Source organism: Leopardus geoffroyi, chromosome C1 (assembly GCF_018350155.1).
Source record: "Leopardus geoffroyi isolate Oge1 chromosome C1, O.geoffroyi_Oge1_pat1.0, whole genome shotgun sequence".
NCBI lineage: Eukaryota > Metazoa > Chordata > Mammalia > Carnivora > Felidae > Leopardus > Leopardus geoffroyi.
The window spans coordinates 137313094-137329069 of NC_059328.1; the positions used below are offsets into that span (position 1 = coordinate 137313094).

The window sequence follows — 15976 nt, forward strand, 5'->3', positions numbered from 1 at the left end:
GACTACTGTTTTGCACATCTCTGCTCCACTGTGGTTTTCAAAGGGGACACAGTGTCTGAGATAATGTAATACCACACATGGTGAATATCAAGTTTAATTTGTGGTTCTGTGCATCAACCTGAGGAGGGAAAATATTGGTACCACTTACATGGCACATAGATTATTAAAAAGGTCAAAAATATATAGGTAGAGAGGTTTGATTTACAGAATTATTTAACATAAAAAGTTTACACAGCATTAATCACCAAAATAGTATAAATTGCTAATTAATGAAATTTGTGTAAACTACACCTTCTTTGCTTTAAAATGTGTTAACATTAAAAAAATAATTATTATTTATTACTTTTTGTTAATTCTGATTGGCCAACTATTAGTCTCAGTCTAAATTGGTTAGTATATACATATATATGTATATATGTATCCATATATGTACACATATACACACATATTTACTACATAATAAAAACGCATTGAAGTAAATAGGTAATTGGAATGCCAACAACTTATATTACATAATTATAGGTAAGATATTGAACTCCAAAAATTTCAGATATTGAAAGCATTGCCATGTGACTGTTCAGCACATGGTTTGGGGTTTTAGGTATTGTAGACAGTTGATTTTTTGTGTCAACTAAAACCATTTCCTGGCTAGGAAATGGTGCTCAGTGCTGCTTGGTCAAGTTCTCTCTAGATGATGCTGTGAAGGTATTTTGTAGATACAAGTCACATTTGACTTTAAGTAGGGGAGATCACCTGCAAAAATGTGGGTAGACCTCACTCATCCCATCAGTCCAAAACCTTAAAAGCAAAAACTGAGGTTTTCCAGAGAAGGAATTCTTCCTCAAAACTGTAATGTAGACATCCTTTCCTGAGTTTCCAGCCTGGTCCTGACCTGTAGATTTAGGACTCAAGCTGCAACTTCAAATTTTACCTGAGTTTCCAGCCAGTTGCCTTCCAGTGTGAATTTAGGACTTGCCAGACCCCAAAATCACACAAGTCAACACCTTCAAGTCTCTCTCTATATATATATTTTATATATATATAATAATATTATGTATCATATAGCTAATAGATAATATTATAATCTCCATCTGTAGTTTCTGCTCATATTTGTCTTGAGAACCTTGAATGATAACAGTGGGTTCTGCTTTACCACTTACCATCTCTATAACCCTGGCACATTTCTTTGACATCTCTGAATCTCTGCTGCTTCATAACTCAAATGAGCATGGAGTCTATTTTTCCTTTTATGTTTCTTTTACTGTGGTAATAACACTTAACATGAGCTCTACCCTCGCACATTTTTAAGTGTTTTCTGTAGGCATGATGTTGCATAGTAGCTCATGAGAACTTACTCATCTCCCATAACTGAAATTCTCTACATATTGACCAGCAAATCTTCATTTCTGCTCTCCCTCAGCCCCTCAAAACCACAATTATATTCTTTGCTTCCACAAATTTGATTATTTTAGATACCTCATATACGTGGAATCATGCAGTATTTGTCCTTCTGTATCTGGCTTGTTTCTCTTAGCGTGATGTCCTCCACGTCCATCCATGTTGTCGCATATGGCAGGATTTCCTTCTTTTTTGAGGTTGAATACTATTCAATCATATTTGTACACTAATACTTGTAAGTTTGTAATGAGGAGTAAATCGTATAAGGAGGAAAATTGCACCTTAAGAGTGGCTGTCACTGTAGAGGTGCTCCTGAAAAGATAGCTACTATATTTATGAACTACTTAAGCAATTAAGTTTGAAGAGAAAAACTAAAAAAGATAAACCTTGGTAGAATTGGAAGCCGTCCCCCTAAAACTATGAACGTTATTGGGATGTTAGTCGCCTGATAAAGTGGGCAAAACTTTAAAATGACCAGCTGCCATGATTTAATACATTCAAACATTAAACACGACAGATATGGAGAGAGAGGAGCAGCAGTGTCAGACATGTGGTCGAGGTAGACCAGACCTTGGAAGGCTTTAGTGAGACAAGGAGACAATGTTTTTTTTTTTCTTTTAATAATTTTAGCTTCTTCCCTCTTTCCATTGTCTTTCTCTGCCTCATTCCTCAGCTTTCGGTCGTGTGGCACCAGCCTGAGCTGTGTCACAGATTTATGATACTCGAGTAGAAGGCACAGTCCCTCTTCAGTGTAGTGGAGATGGTAAATGAGGGCAGTGATCATTTGCAGTTCTCTGCAGAGCTCCACACCCTTCACTGGGATTAGTCAAATTGGATTTGTAACGTGCTTTAAACTCCTTAGAGGCTGTTATGTAAACAGCAGGTGATATTTTAGCCCTGTATTGCTCTGATGGCTCTTTTGCCCTATAGGATCTGTCTCCGCCCAACTGCACCTGTTAAAAGAGGTTCATGGCTTCTCTTTATAAATTTTCAGTACTTAAGATTTTACTGCATTAAATTTTACTGCATTAGAAGGCAAAGAGACCTACACACAAAATGTAAGCACAAGTGCTATAAATTGAAAACATTTAAAACAAACAAGCAAACAAACAAAAACCTCTTGGAGTTTTGGTTAGTCATGAGTCCAGAATAAGGCGCTTGGAGAAGAGGGTCAGACCAGCACATGTCACTAAAGACAGCACTTTACCTGTGGTAAATCGGCAACTTGAAATCATCCATGGGACTTTGCCACATGATTTTGTGGAATATAGAAGCCAGTTGATCTTGGAGATCTTCATGTTTTCCATTGATTAACAGGAGAAATCAATGGAGTTGCAGATGTTTGTGAGGATCACGTGGTGCAATACATGTGAATCCACTTTGTTTCTAGAATTTGCAATGTATAAAATACTACCTGAAAAGTACCAAGGTGTGTTTGTTTTCCCATGAAAGCATTGTTTATTTAGAGATCATATCTTCTAAGACACTTAAAATGTCCAGGAAGAAGAGTATATTATTTTTTTAAATCAACATCCGATCTTGTGTATGCATCTTTTGTTATTTGATTTGTCATTTGCTTCTAATTATCAGATATATTATCATATGCTTACATATCATGACCCCTTTTCAGTAAGTGCCATCACTGTGTCATCAGAACTTTTTCAATATCATTATTGGTGAGTTCTGGTTCAGATTGCATGCTATTGAGTAGAGAAAGTCATTTGCCTCTTAGTTATTTTGCAGGTGTTGTCACTAGAAGGTTTTATCAACAATGTAAATATTTAAATTACCTTTTAAGAATGTTTTCATTCAATAGTATCATATATTACAATAGTGTGCTCATGAAACTTTTAAATATCTCTCTTTGGAAAAAATCAGGCCCCAAACAAGGGCTTCTGAAACTGTTTCTGAAAACCTGTCAAAATAATAAAAGACATGAGAGCATTAAAAATACATTGGAGTAAAAATATCTCTGAAATGAGGATGTCATTTCTTCTCTAATCATCTATTGCCATTAAATTGGAACATTGGTTGAATTTCAAATAAAATAAGAGGTCTCTTAAATTTAACTGTCATATTATGTTACCCTATGTGATTTTATGAGATGTTGTGTTAGCAAAGAATGGGAAAGCACTGAATATAATTCAGAGAAGTATAAACTAGATAACGTGACTTGACAACTGAAATTTAAAAGGGAAAGTACTTACAGTAGTTTCATATCCGACATCGCCATCAAGTCATACATTTAACAAAGAAGTTTAGTTTGAAGGTTGGTAAAAATACATTGCCGGGAAATATGTAGATCAAGTTTCAGGAAAGATTCAAATTGTGTTGAGTAGTTTTAAGACACTTCTTTTTTTCTGAAAACAATTCCTTTGTTTCACTGTTATGCTGTAAAATATAGAAAGAAAAAAAAAAGCAAGTTCAATTTCAACAATATTATCACTCAACAATTTGAGACCAAATCCTTACTCTTACACATTTCTTCCTGGTGGAGGGAGATAAGATCTTATTTTTGAATAATATTTTACATGGCAAAAACCATCTCTAAATGAAGACCCTTTTTAAGGCTGTGATATTATTTTATTTAAATCATCAATATTCTGGGCATGACCTACTTTATGGAGAAGATTCATTCTTCACTGAAACATAATTGCATTATCAGATATTAAGAAGAAGCCATGAACCACAAAATGGAAACAGCCCTCCAAAGGCCATATCATACTCTGAAGATGATTTTATTTTAACATTTTTGTTGTTAGCCACAGCAGCAGTGTGCTAAGATGGGAAACCCAAATTTCAACATGATTCTAACCTGAATAACATTTAAATATACAAACACTAAATTGAATAATCAATAATAGATTTTTAGTTAGATCACAATTTCTTTGGCAGTAAATGGCATATAGGCAAATCCATCTGAGCCAACTCCATCTTCATTAGTGTCACAGCTTTGCAGGATCTTTTAGAAGCAAGAAGATATTTCCATGTTTTCCAATGCTCCATTGTTTTTCATTCTCCATCAAAAATTTGCAATGACACTACCACTTTCTATTCATTGCCTATTCAGATTTGTAAATGGAATTTATTGCAAGCAATGTCATTTTACAGATTAAATTAATATTATTATAAAGAGCTTTAAAACTCAAAGATATTTATGAGTCATGCTGAGAAAGGATCTGTACTCAGTTATAATGATTAATAATAAGTCCCCCAAGTTTTCACAGATGAAATCGCCACCACGTGCATATTTTGAGCACAAAATAGATAACTATAATTCTAAGAGAAGAATGGAAGAAGTGCTGGACCACTAATGCATCAGTTGGATTCTCATGTTATTGGGGGATTGAGTGAAGTTTTGCTTTCAGAATTGGTTGATCTGTGCATAGGCAAATTTGAACATGTAGGCAAACTGAGTGTCTGAGTATTTGAGCATATATATTTGTGGTAAATCATTATAATATTTCCCAACCAATCATAAACCTTGTAGCATGACATTGCAAGTTGCTGTTCTCACCATGAAAAGGTGGAGTCTATTTGTCTATTCTCCTGTGTATGGGCTGGACATGTAAACTGTTTTGGTAAATAGAATGTGGCTCTTCTAGTCTTCATCTAAATGGATGAGTGTGCATGAGCGCAAGTGAAAGGAAGTGAAGAACCACCAGGGAAATCTATTTATGAGAAATCAAAATCTTTGTTGTTTAAGCCACTAAATTTTGAAAGCATCTATATCACAGGAATAAATGAACTAAAAAATATTGAAATTAAGCTGAAAATTGAAAGATAATTAGATATTAAATATTAAATCAAACTTCCACAGGTGTTCTGGTTCTGTTATTTATATGGGAAGTATAATACCCATAATTAGGCACTTGTAACTGCTTTGAATCTACCTGTTGCTAGTAATGGGCCTGGAGAAACAAACAAAAAGTGTCTAAAATGTAAGCCATTATATTCATTACATTAAAATTTTGATTAGCTGGAAGTTCCAATCAAACTATCAACAGAAAAATGGCAACAAAATAAGCTAACATTAAGGATTTGTTTGATGTTGCAGGTAACTTTGAGTTATGTTTAAGTACAGTGGTTCTCAAATATGAGGAGTCTTAAATTCACTGATGTCTGGTTTCCATTCTAGAATCTCCGATGCAATTAATCTGTGTAAGTTCTGAGTATCAGGATCTTTACTCAGTAAAGAATATAGTCAGTCTAGGGGCCCCTAGCTGGCTCAGATGGTAGACCATGAGACTCTTGACCTAGGGATTGTGAGTTCCAGCCCCATTCTGGGTATAGAGATTACTTAAAAATAAAATAAAATAAATAAAAATAAAAGAATATTAGTCTGTTTAAGTTTCTACCCTGTATGTTTTATGCGTTTATAGAAATTATATATATACACACAGAAAGAGAAAGAAGGTTTATACACATACACACACACACACACACACACATATAGAAAGAATGACAACAATTTACATATATACATATATAGGAAAAGTTTATATAAACAAATTATATGTAAGAAATTACTCACATAAATTGCTTATATATATTATTTATATAACATATAATAATAGTACAAGGTCACCATTATCACCATTAGTTCTATATCTATTATTTAAAGAACCAGTAATAATGGTGACCCTGTGCTATTACTTGGTCCTAAAACCTGGAACAATCTTGTTTCTATTATTTTGCAAAAAAGATACACTATTAATTTTTTTTAGAAATATTTTCAACAAAAAAAGCTTGAGAAATTTTGGGAATGCCCCTAGCTAGAGATTGAGTAACAAAGCTGTTACATGTGTTGCTCTATTTAATTAGAATTGTTGTTAATGTTATAGGTTTGCTAAGCTAGTTTCTGAAATGGTTTACATGATAGGTTTTTTAAAAATTATTATTAAGATACTTTAAATTTCCATAGCACTATTATTCCAAATAATTCAATTATAATCTCTACAACATTTCAGTAAGCATAATACTTACAAGTTTAATAAAGATAACATAAGCAGAAAAATTGCCATCCTATTAATAGATGTCACTGTATTATAAATATTCTATCCTTTGATGTTTTTACACAATTGTGGTTTACTTACAAGCTGTATAAATCCCAGGGTAATTTCCAAGACAGTGTTCTCTCTCTCTCTCTCTCTCTCACAATAATGGGACTTTTTACTAGAGTTTGTTAAAGGTTGCACTAAGTATGTAACACTGATATATATATATATATAATGCATGATAATTAAATAGAAAATTATTTTCCTCTTTATTTTTAGATTTAAATTTTTACTTGAACTTTGTACAACATTAACTCAAATGAATGAATATCCTCACCCTATTCTGTAAATGTTCAAAATTAATTTCTACTCTGAAGCTATTACACTTCGTTTTTCCTAACTTGAAAATGCTCACTTTTCAAATTACCCCAGAAAGAAGTGGTCAATGCATGCAAATCAATATGTTCAAAGTATTCACATATTTACTAATTCTCTTTTCCCTCTTTTGATTTTCACTGTAAAACTTGATAAACATTGCATGTATTTCCTTGTTGTTTGTATATATATTATGATGAAAACATCAATTATTTTTTCTGGTGATACCAGATAGTAATATTAACATGATGATTGACGACACTCAAAAATTTGTAAGAATTTTTTTCTCAAGAGCTATACACGGTTCTTAGAATTATAGCTTTGTTGCTCAAATACAATTGAATAGAACGGTTTTGATGTACTATTTCCATGGTAATACCTTTTGGAATTCTGATGGTGTTTTCTCCATGGAAAGACTTTCTGGTCACTAAGTAGAAGGGATTGTGACTGGCCAACTGTATTTTATGACAAGACAGAGGGGCCTTTATCCCAATTAACTGAGTGACCTGGGACAACCACTTCCAGCACCCAAATGCAATGTCTTTTGTCAAAAAAGGCAGAGAAGTAAAATACCTGCTACCAAATGCTACAAATGGATTTTTTGAGAACACACACATTCACATGTGAAGGGACCCTTGTCTGGTGCTCTCCTGGGTCCTCATGAAAGACAATGGCATTCTATTTTGAACAAATGAATGATAAATGAATGATAAGTACTGTTGCCTAGGGAAGTGATATTCAAGTACTGTTAGGACTCAAAAAAGAAGAAGAAGAAGAAGAAGAAGAAGAAGAAGAAGAAGAAGAAGAAGAAGGTGGATACATTCTGTACTTTGGCATATAATCATGTATGTTATAACATTGTTACTATATATGTATATATAGATGATAGATAGATGTTTATATAAAGCAATAATATTGTTATAATAATAACAAAACTGGCAACAATACATACATGATATTTTATCTTGTGTAATAATAATAATAAACACATATGGTCCACATGCTTTTACTCATTAAGTCACCTAATCCTCACAATAACCCTTATTTGGCACATTGGACAGAGAAAATCAAAGGAGGTACAAAAAAATTAATAACCTGTCTAAGATCTGACAGCTAATATCTATAGTATGTCTCAGAGCTGTAATTTAAACACATTAAATCTAATTCCCAGACTTTATGCTTTAAAACACTAAATGAATCTGCTTCTTATATAGAGTAGTTATCACACTACTACTGCAATTCAGCTTCTATTCAGGTAGTGTATCTTGGTACTTGGGAGAGTTTTTTATGCATAGTCATTATTCCATCCCAGAAGAATAAACTGTCAGAATATAGTGCTCTTATACTAAGTCTGCTTGTATTTATCTTATAAAAATATCGCATAAGCTTACCTCTGAGATTTTGTGACAAGTTTAATTTGAAAATGGCAATGTAAGTATTATTTCTTAAACATTCAAAGTGTAGGAAATATTTCTGAATACTTCACGTAAAATAACATTCTTTAATAATGTTCATGGATATACTCTTTCTAATAACACCAGAAGTTTCACAGATGAAAGTAAGTTGCATGTCTGTTGCATTAGTCAATTCTTTCTCACATGTTGACCGCTCGTCATTGCCTTAAACATAAACATAAACATGAAATGGTCTTAAACAATAGTAAAAAGCATGTATGTTGGTAAGAAAAAAATAACCAGGTTACTAAATTTCAAGGAAGTGAGCATATATAGAGTGAGCATATATAGAGCATATATATTCTAGTAGTTGAAATAACTGATGACACCATGGCAAAGAAGGTAAGCTGGGACACTGACAGCCTGCTACATGTAAGGTAAGCACAGGGAGAGGGGGGTAGAGTAGTCTAAACCAAGTGATAACAACAGCAAGATAAGCACAGGTGTTTTTAAAATTACATTGACCTGAATTTTTCTCACTGACTTCTAACTAAATGTACAGTGTCCTTTGCTCTTATTTGAAAATAAAAGCTGGGGAGGAGCAAACAGGAAGAGAAAAAGTTAATGAAAGAGAAAACTTGACAATCTATGAATCTCATAAGTGGCTAGGAGAGGAGGAGAGGGCATGTTAAGAGGAGATTTGCTGTGAGTAGTAATCCAAAAGGATGGTTTGTGGTGACACTGTTTTGTTTCATCTTCCAAATGAGACCCCAAAGAAACCAAGTGGTAAATAACTTTCTTGGGGGTAAGCAGAAGCTTATAGTTAAGATCTAGAGTTAGCTGGTTTTATACCTGGAGACTTAATAGAAAGAAAAATGCTCATTTTGGAAAAGTGAACTTTAGAGGAGTCAAAATTGTATATATTTTTTAAATAGGAATATTTGCCTAAGGAACCATTGCAATCATGTCATCATTTCTAGTACATTTACCATTGCAAGTCTGGAGTTTGGATTGAGAATATACAATTAACTGCCCCAATAATTAATCTTATTATAATAAAGTTTTTGACATAAGATTGGAGATAAACTTCTGTTTTCATCCCACATCCAGTTCTCAACCTAGGGAAGCTAGAGTGTTTACCTTCTGTGGAGGGAAATAAAGGGGTAGTTGGAGTGGATGAACAGTGCAAGTGGGTAAACAACAGGCAACCCAGACTTAGGAAGAGATGGGAGACGGAAGTGGGCCCAGGAGCTCCAGTGTTCTGTTCAGGTCTCTCCCACTTAGGCCTAGAGATATGGGCAATTAACAGGAAGACTCATGGAATGACTGACACTGTCCTAGAAACTCTAATAACCCCTAGAGCCAAAAATCTATTAATATTTAAATTGAATCTGACAAGTACCACCAGGTGGCACCACACTGTAGTTGAGACTTGAATGGATTTGAATGTCATCCACACTCAAAGGCTCTCTCAACTGTTGCACAGGGTCATCTTAATAATTATATTAAACTCTCTGTAATGTAACACCCATTTTAGATAATTGTATTTTTTAGTGTGGATTCCTTAGTTTGTAGTCTAATTGTATATGCCAAAGAGAACAAAGTCTAGAATTCCACAGTTTTACTACTTGGGTAGTCCATATCCTTGAGAGACAAAGATTTTTTAGCTAATCTAGGAAACCTACACAAAGTACCAACACACTCTGGAAATCACATTAGGACTTACCCATTCAGTGGAAATATATTATGTTACTTGAGCCAATAACCCTCTCACAGAGGAAAATTTTTTCAAAAATTTCCCCCCACCAATATATTTTTTTAATGTCAGAGAGATAAAATAGTCAAAATATAGGAAAAAATGGGAACCTAGAAGACATTTGCTTATTTTTCAGAAAGAGCAAAGAGAATTTCTACTTTCACTGTGGAAAACTTAATTCTTAATAAACCAACATCTCACAGATAACAACTGTAATATCTAGGCAAAATATGAAGATCTCGAAAGTAAGGAAAAGCAGGCCAGTTTTGAAGAGGACCCAAAATCTAAGGAGGTTACTGGCCTGGGTGAGTTTCCTGTTTTGGGGACTTTACACTGAGGGTAGCTGCGGTGATTCACAAAACTCAAATAGAGTGCCTTTCATTGTTCTGGCTAGAAAAATAGGGAATGAGTTGTGTCAGCCTGGATAGAATTTCAGAAAGGCGAGAGAGAGAGAGAGAGAGAGAGAGAGATCGAAAAATAGAGAAAAGACTCAACGTTTCTGTGTCTAAATTCTGTTCATGTTTCTGGCTCACCTTCAAAACATGCATTCATGAGGTAAACTGAAAACATTCTGGGCTAAGATTGAAATATGGTAAGGAAAATGAAGATTCAATATGCTGTGTACTTAGGCAAGGCTGAGTTTTCAGTTTGAGACTAACCAGGGTAATTTTCTTCTAAAGAAAACACATCATCTCTCCTAGAGGACTAGAAGAGTATCCAGAGTCTCCACAACAAGCCTTCATGATGTCCAAGATATTATAAACAGCTTTACTCAATTAAACTTGAAAATTCAGACCCTAGGAAAATATTACTTGTCAGATATCAAGGATTACTTTGAATCTATGGTCATTGTGATATTGACACAAGGATAGAGAAAGAGCAATACAGAGAAGAGAAGCTAGAAACACACCTCTTGATTTATCACAAAGGTACGAGTGTAGAGAGGGAGGGGAAACTTGTGGGAAAAAATAAAAATGAGCCCCTGCCTTGTACAAAAATCATTTGGGATAGGTGTAAATATAAAATGCAGAACTATTAACTCTTTGAGGATATTATAGAAAAATATCTTCCTATTTTGGATAGGAAAAAGCTCTTTTAATCAAGAAAAGAAAGCACTAAACAGTAAAGAAAAGATTAACAAATTCAAGAATTAAGAATTTTTGTTCTTCAAAGATACCATAAAGTAATAATATAGAAATGCCAAGTAAAACCATAATGAAAGTCTACTCTATACCTACCATATTGGGAAACATTTTAAAATTAACATTACCAAGTGTTTATTGATGATATGAAACAACTGGGGTTTTTTTTTTTTTTTTTTTTAAATTTTTTTTTCAACGTTTATTTATTTTTGGGAGAGAGAGAAGCAGAGCATGAATGGGGGAGGGGCAGAGAGAGAGGGAGACACAGAATCGGAAACAGGCTCCAGGCTCTGAGCCATCAGCCCAGAGCCTGATGCGGGGCTCAAACTCACGGACCGCGAGATCGTGACCTGGCTGAAGTCGGACGCTTAACCGACTGCGCCACCCAGGCGCCCCTGCTGGGTTTTTTAATGTTGTTTCAAACTAGAAACAACATAATTTTCAATCAATAGTAGGATGGAAAAATAGAATGTGGCATGTTAATCAATAAAATCCTATATAGCAGTTCTAAGTATAATAAAAGCTTGGATTGCAAGTAACATGTTTTGCAAGTGTTCTGCAAGATGAGCAAACATTTCTAATACATTTTAACTTAATAAACGAGTGATGTCTTGCAATACGAGTAGTATTGCTGTAGAATGTCACATGATCATAACTGAGCCAATGGTTCTTCTCTCTCTCTCTTGCTGTGGGAATTTGGGTGATCTTCTCCCATGCTCAGATGCTCAGTCTCAGGCTGCAGTGTTTGGCATAAATCAGTGATTTTTCAGAACATTGGAAGGTGCCCATGACTGGCACTAGTGTATTTTTTGTCATTTCGAAGCACCTATGGACAGTCCTTTGCTTTTCCATACAGGAGTAAGCTTAGGAATGCTTTGCTTCATTCTAGGTCAGGCTGCCTGCAGATATAGACCCTTTCCTTTGCTGCCTTATTGCCAGTTATATTAAATACACTACATGAAAAGTTTATTAATACTGTACTGTATGTAGTCAACATCTGCGTGAGTGTAAACAATGGCCTCCATGCAGAAAAAGATTCCATTGAGCCAACAGACAGCAGTGATTCTGTTAGTGATAGTGAAAGTCTTCCTACACAATAACTCTCTTCTCTCCTCCCTCACACCAGCCACAAAACTTTTCAAAAGTAAGTGAAAGTTAATTTTTTGATTTTTCTTTGTATTTTCTTCATTATTTGGTATTATATTACAGTATTAGAATAATTTTTTAAAAAATATTTATTCATTTGGGAGGAGAGCGTAAGTGGGGGAAGGGCAGATAGAGGGGATGGAGGATCTGAAGTGGGATCTGCACTGGAAGGCTGATAGCAGCAAGCCCGATGAGGGGCTTGAACTCACAAACTGTGAGATCATGACCTGAGCCAGGGTCCGAGGCTCAACCGACTGAGTCACCCATGCACCCCTAGAATCATTTCTACATGAAATTTTTTGGGGGGTTGTGGAATGAATCATCTGAGTTTCCATTATTTCTTATGGGGAAATTTGCTTTGATATACAAGTGCTTTGGATTACAAGCATGTTTCTGGAATGAATTTTGTTTGCAAACCAAGATTTTACTATACTTCAAATGTGGTCCGCTAACTGCCAGTGGCAAAAGAAATGCCTGTTGTTGATCTATGAAGAGATAAGGAATTTTTACCAGAATAAAACAATCGATTACTTCACTAATCACACTAGGTTTTGTTTGTTTTAGGAAGATTTTCCCAATGAAGATGCAGTACATTGATTTACATTCTTGTGTGTTCATTTACATTCCTTGTGGACTTGTCATTTGAGAATGAACTACTTTGAGTGGAACTGATATACAGAAAGGAAAATGAACAAACTAGATCTACATACCATAATATAATCCTAGAAACACATGTTTAACAAAGAAACAAACACTGAAAATTCACACAATATTTTCTCAGGTACCTAAAGATCTAAACAAGAAAAACTAATCTATATGAACAAGCATATTAAAAGTAGAAAGAAAAAGATGAGGAAATGATGACCACAAAAGTCAGAATATGCTGGTTCTCTGCAAGGAGGTAATGTGTGTGTGATCACAAAAGAATAAATGGGGACTCTCTGCTGGCAAGTGTTCTGTTGATTGATTTGGTTCATGGTTACATGGTGTATATTTCAGAATTATTTTTAGCACTCCAAATGCATGTTTTATGCAACTTCATATGTGTGTGCTAATCTATTAGAAAAAAGGAAGAATACAGAAATTTGCTGTATGTAATGTCTAAATAGGAAAAATTATTTTAGGCAAAAGAAAAAGGTTACAAAAGGGGTACATAAATTAAAAAATTTTTGTCCCTTGTCTAACAAAAATCACACTTATGTGAATTGAACCTAGCAATGATTACAAAAGAAAATAATGTGGACTGTCACATTAGGGCCAGGTTGAAGAATCCAGCCCTGGAACTGCTGAAAGTAATGAGGAGGCTATGAGATAAAGGTAAGACAACAGGAGGAAGACACATGAAGGAACAAAACATGGATATGTTAGCCAGTCTCTAGAGTAATGAGAAGAAACATTTTAGCTCGGTTACTACAGTGACATAAGAAAAAGAAAGGAAAGAAGAAGGGTAGAGAGGAAGAAAAGAAGGGAGAGAAGGAGGGAGAAAAAAAATGAATAATAATGAAGTCGCCCTGCTTAAAAAGACAAAACAAAACAAAACAAAAACTTGTGGAAAGGGAAGTAAATTGAAAATAGATGGAAGGTCACAGAGTGAAAAATACTAGGGTGGAATAGAATGTAATAAATAGAATAAGTGAACAGAAATGGATGAATCACTATCTATTAAATCCTAGTGCCTGGACAAAATATGTCAGTGTCTCAGGACCTGCATCATCTAGGGTTAACACCGGGGCTCCCCAGTAGTGGCAACCAGAGATCCGGAGATTTGTCAGGTTGGAAGAGAAGTGTCTGTCCGCATACTTGCACCATATAACAGTGACATGGGGACTGAATGACTCTGATAGACACACCTGTTCAAAATCGGGAGAGAGAGAATGAGAAGCAAGTAGCAGTCAGTGACCTAGAGTTATTTTGAACCTGACTGAGCATCTGGTGATGGATGTGTGGTGACTCTTGGTCAGCAGAAAGAGAGTGGCATGCTGTATGAGTAGCAGGGAGGGCAAGCTGAAACCAGCTGGGACATTCACCTCTGTCTGAAACTCCCTCTAATGATGGCGCCTTTCAGAAAGCAATGGTCCATGAGCGGTGTCAGGCCACATGTTGCTACCAGTCTACAAGAAGACAGATGCAGAAATTAGAATAAACACTTAGAAAATTTTATAGTGCTTTTATCATTCAAGTGAGTGACCGGTGCAGTCCTGTTGTTAAAGAGCATAAAGGACTGTGGTTGCTATCAAAGCTGTGTGACAAATTGCATGTGCTTTCAAGCACAGCTGAAACATGACGCACCATAAGACATTTAAGTTTAGGCTGTTATATAACTATGATAGACCCAATCTATTATAACTTTTAATTTATACAATCGTTTAAAGTTTTCACTGAGCTTTAAAAAAATTATAGTTTAATATTATTAGCTACATTAGGGAAGTAAACATTGTATTATTCATTTTAACCCTAATTTGCATTTGATGAAACAAGCTTCAACTCTGTGAATGCAGCAGCAGAAATAAACCAAATGATGACAATAAAAATGATTCTGAAGAAAGGGGATCAAATGAGTTCATACTAGTTTTACTTAAAAGTATGACCTCTCATATATTTACCATAATTGATGGTAAGTTGCTGAAACAACATTGTATTATTTGTGGAAATGTAATAGCTAATGAGGCAATTAAACTTTCAAAACTTACATGGCATTAACATAAAAAGCATAAAGAATTAAGTTCAAAACCAAAGAACTATTTGAAAGACAGATTATTAACTTAAAAAGTCAACAGGAGCAGATGTTCAATATTTTACACATAAACATGAGTGCATTGCAAGCTTCTTATGAAGTAGAACTTTGGGTTGCTAAGACTGAGAAAAACATAAAAAATTTCAAAAGCATTTAGAACGACTGCAGTATATGTGTTTGCTTGGAAGTGTTTTGTGACTGCTGCAAAGAAGGTAATTCAAGTGCCATTTGTCAATGACACACCATGTTTGAACATATTCAGGTACTGAGGGCCAGTTAGAACAAACAATGTTAGCAAAGTATTTTTCACTGTAACTTGATTGATGCAGAAATATTGTTAAAAGGTGTTCCTTTTAACATATGGACAATTTAAGCTTGATAGTTTTTTTCTTTTTATTTTTATTTATTTTTAAAAATTTACATCCAAGTTTGTTAGCATATAGTGCAATAATGATTTCAGGAATAGAATCCAGTGATTCATCTCCTACATATAACACCCAGTGCTCATCCAACAAGTGTCCTCCTTAATGTCTCTTGCCCATTTAGCCCATCCCTCCATCCACAACCCCTCCAGCAACCCTTAGTTTGTTCTCTATATTTAAGAATCTCTTATATTTTGTTCCCCTCCTTGTTTTTATAGTATTTTTTCCATTCCCTTATGTTCATCTGTTTTGTATCATAAATTCCACATATAAGTGAAGTCATATATTTGTCTTTCTCTGACTGGGTAATTTCACTTAGCATAATACACTCTAGTTCCATCCATGTTGTTGCAAATGGCAAGATTTGATTCTTCTTGATTGCCGAGTAATACTCCATTGTATATATATATATACCACATCTTCTTTATCCATTCATCTGTCGATGGACATTTGGGTGCTTTCCATACTTGCACTATTGTCGATAGTGCTGCTATAAACCTTGGGTTTTTAGCCTCTTCGAAACAGCACACCTGTATCCCTTGGATAAATGCCTAGTAGTGCAATTGCTGGTCATAGGGTAGTTCTATTTTTAATTTTTTGAGGAACCTCTAT

The 15976-nt window shown here is 34.7% G+C and overlaps 1 long non-coding RNA gene across 1 annotated transcript; it reads right to left on the reverse strand.

Annotated features, from left to right (window-relative positions):
• Window positions 1-368: 368 nt before the first annotated feature.
• LOC123596750 lies at window positions 369-14320 on the reverse strand. Its single transcript, XR_006711848.1, has 3 exons — window positions 14236-14320; window positions 8162-8389; window positions 369-3789 (listed from the first exon to the last, which is right to left on the reverse strand). It is a non-coding gene; the product is annotated as an uncharacterized LOC123596750 (long non-coding RNA).
• Between the last annotated feature and the right edge of the window lie 1656 nt (window positions 14321-15976).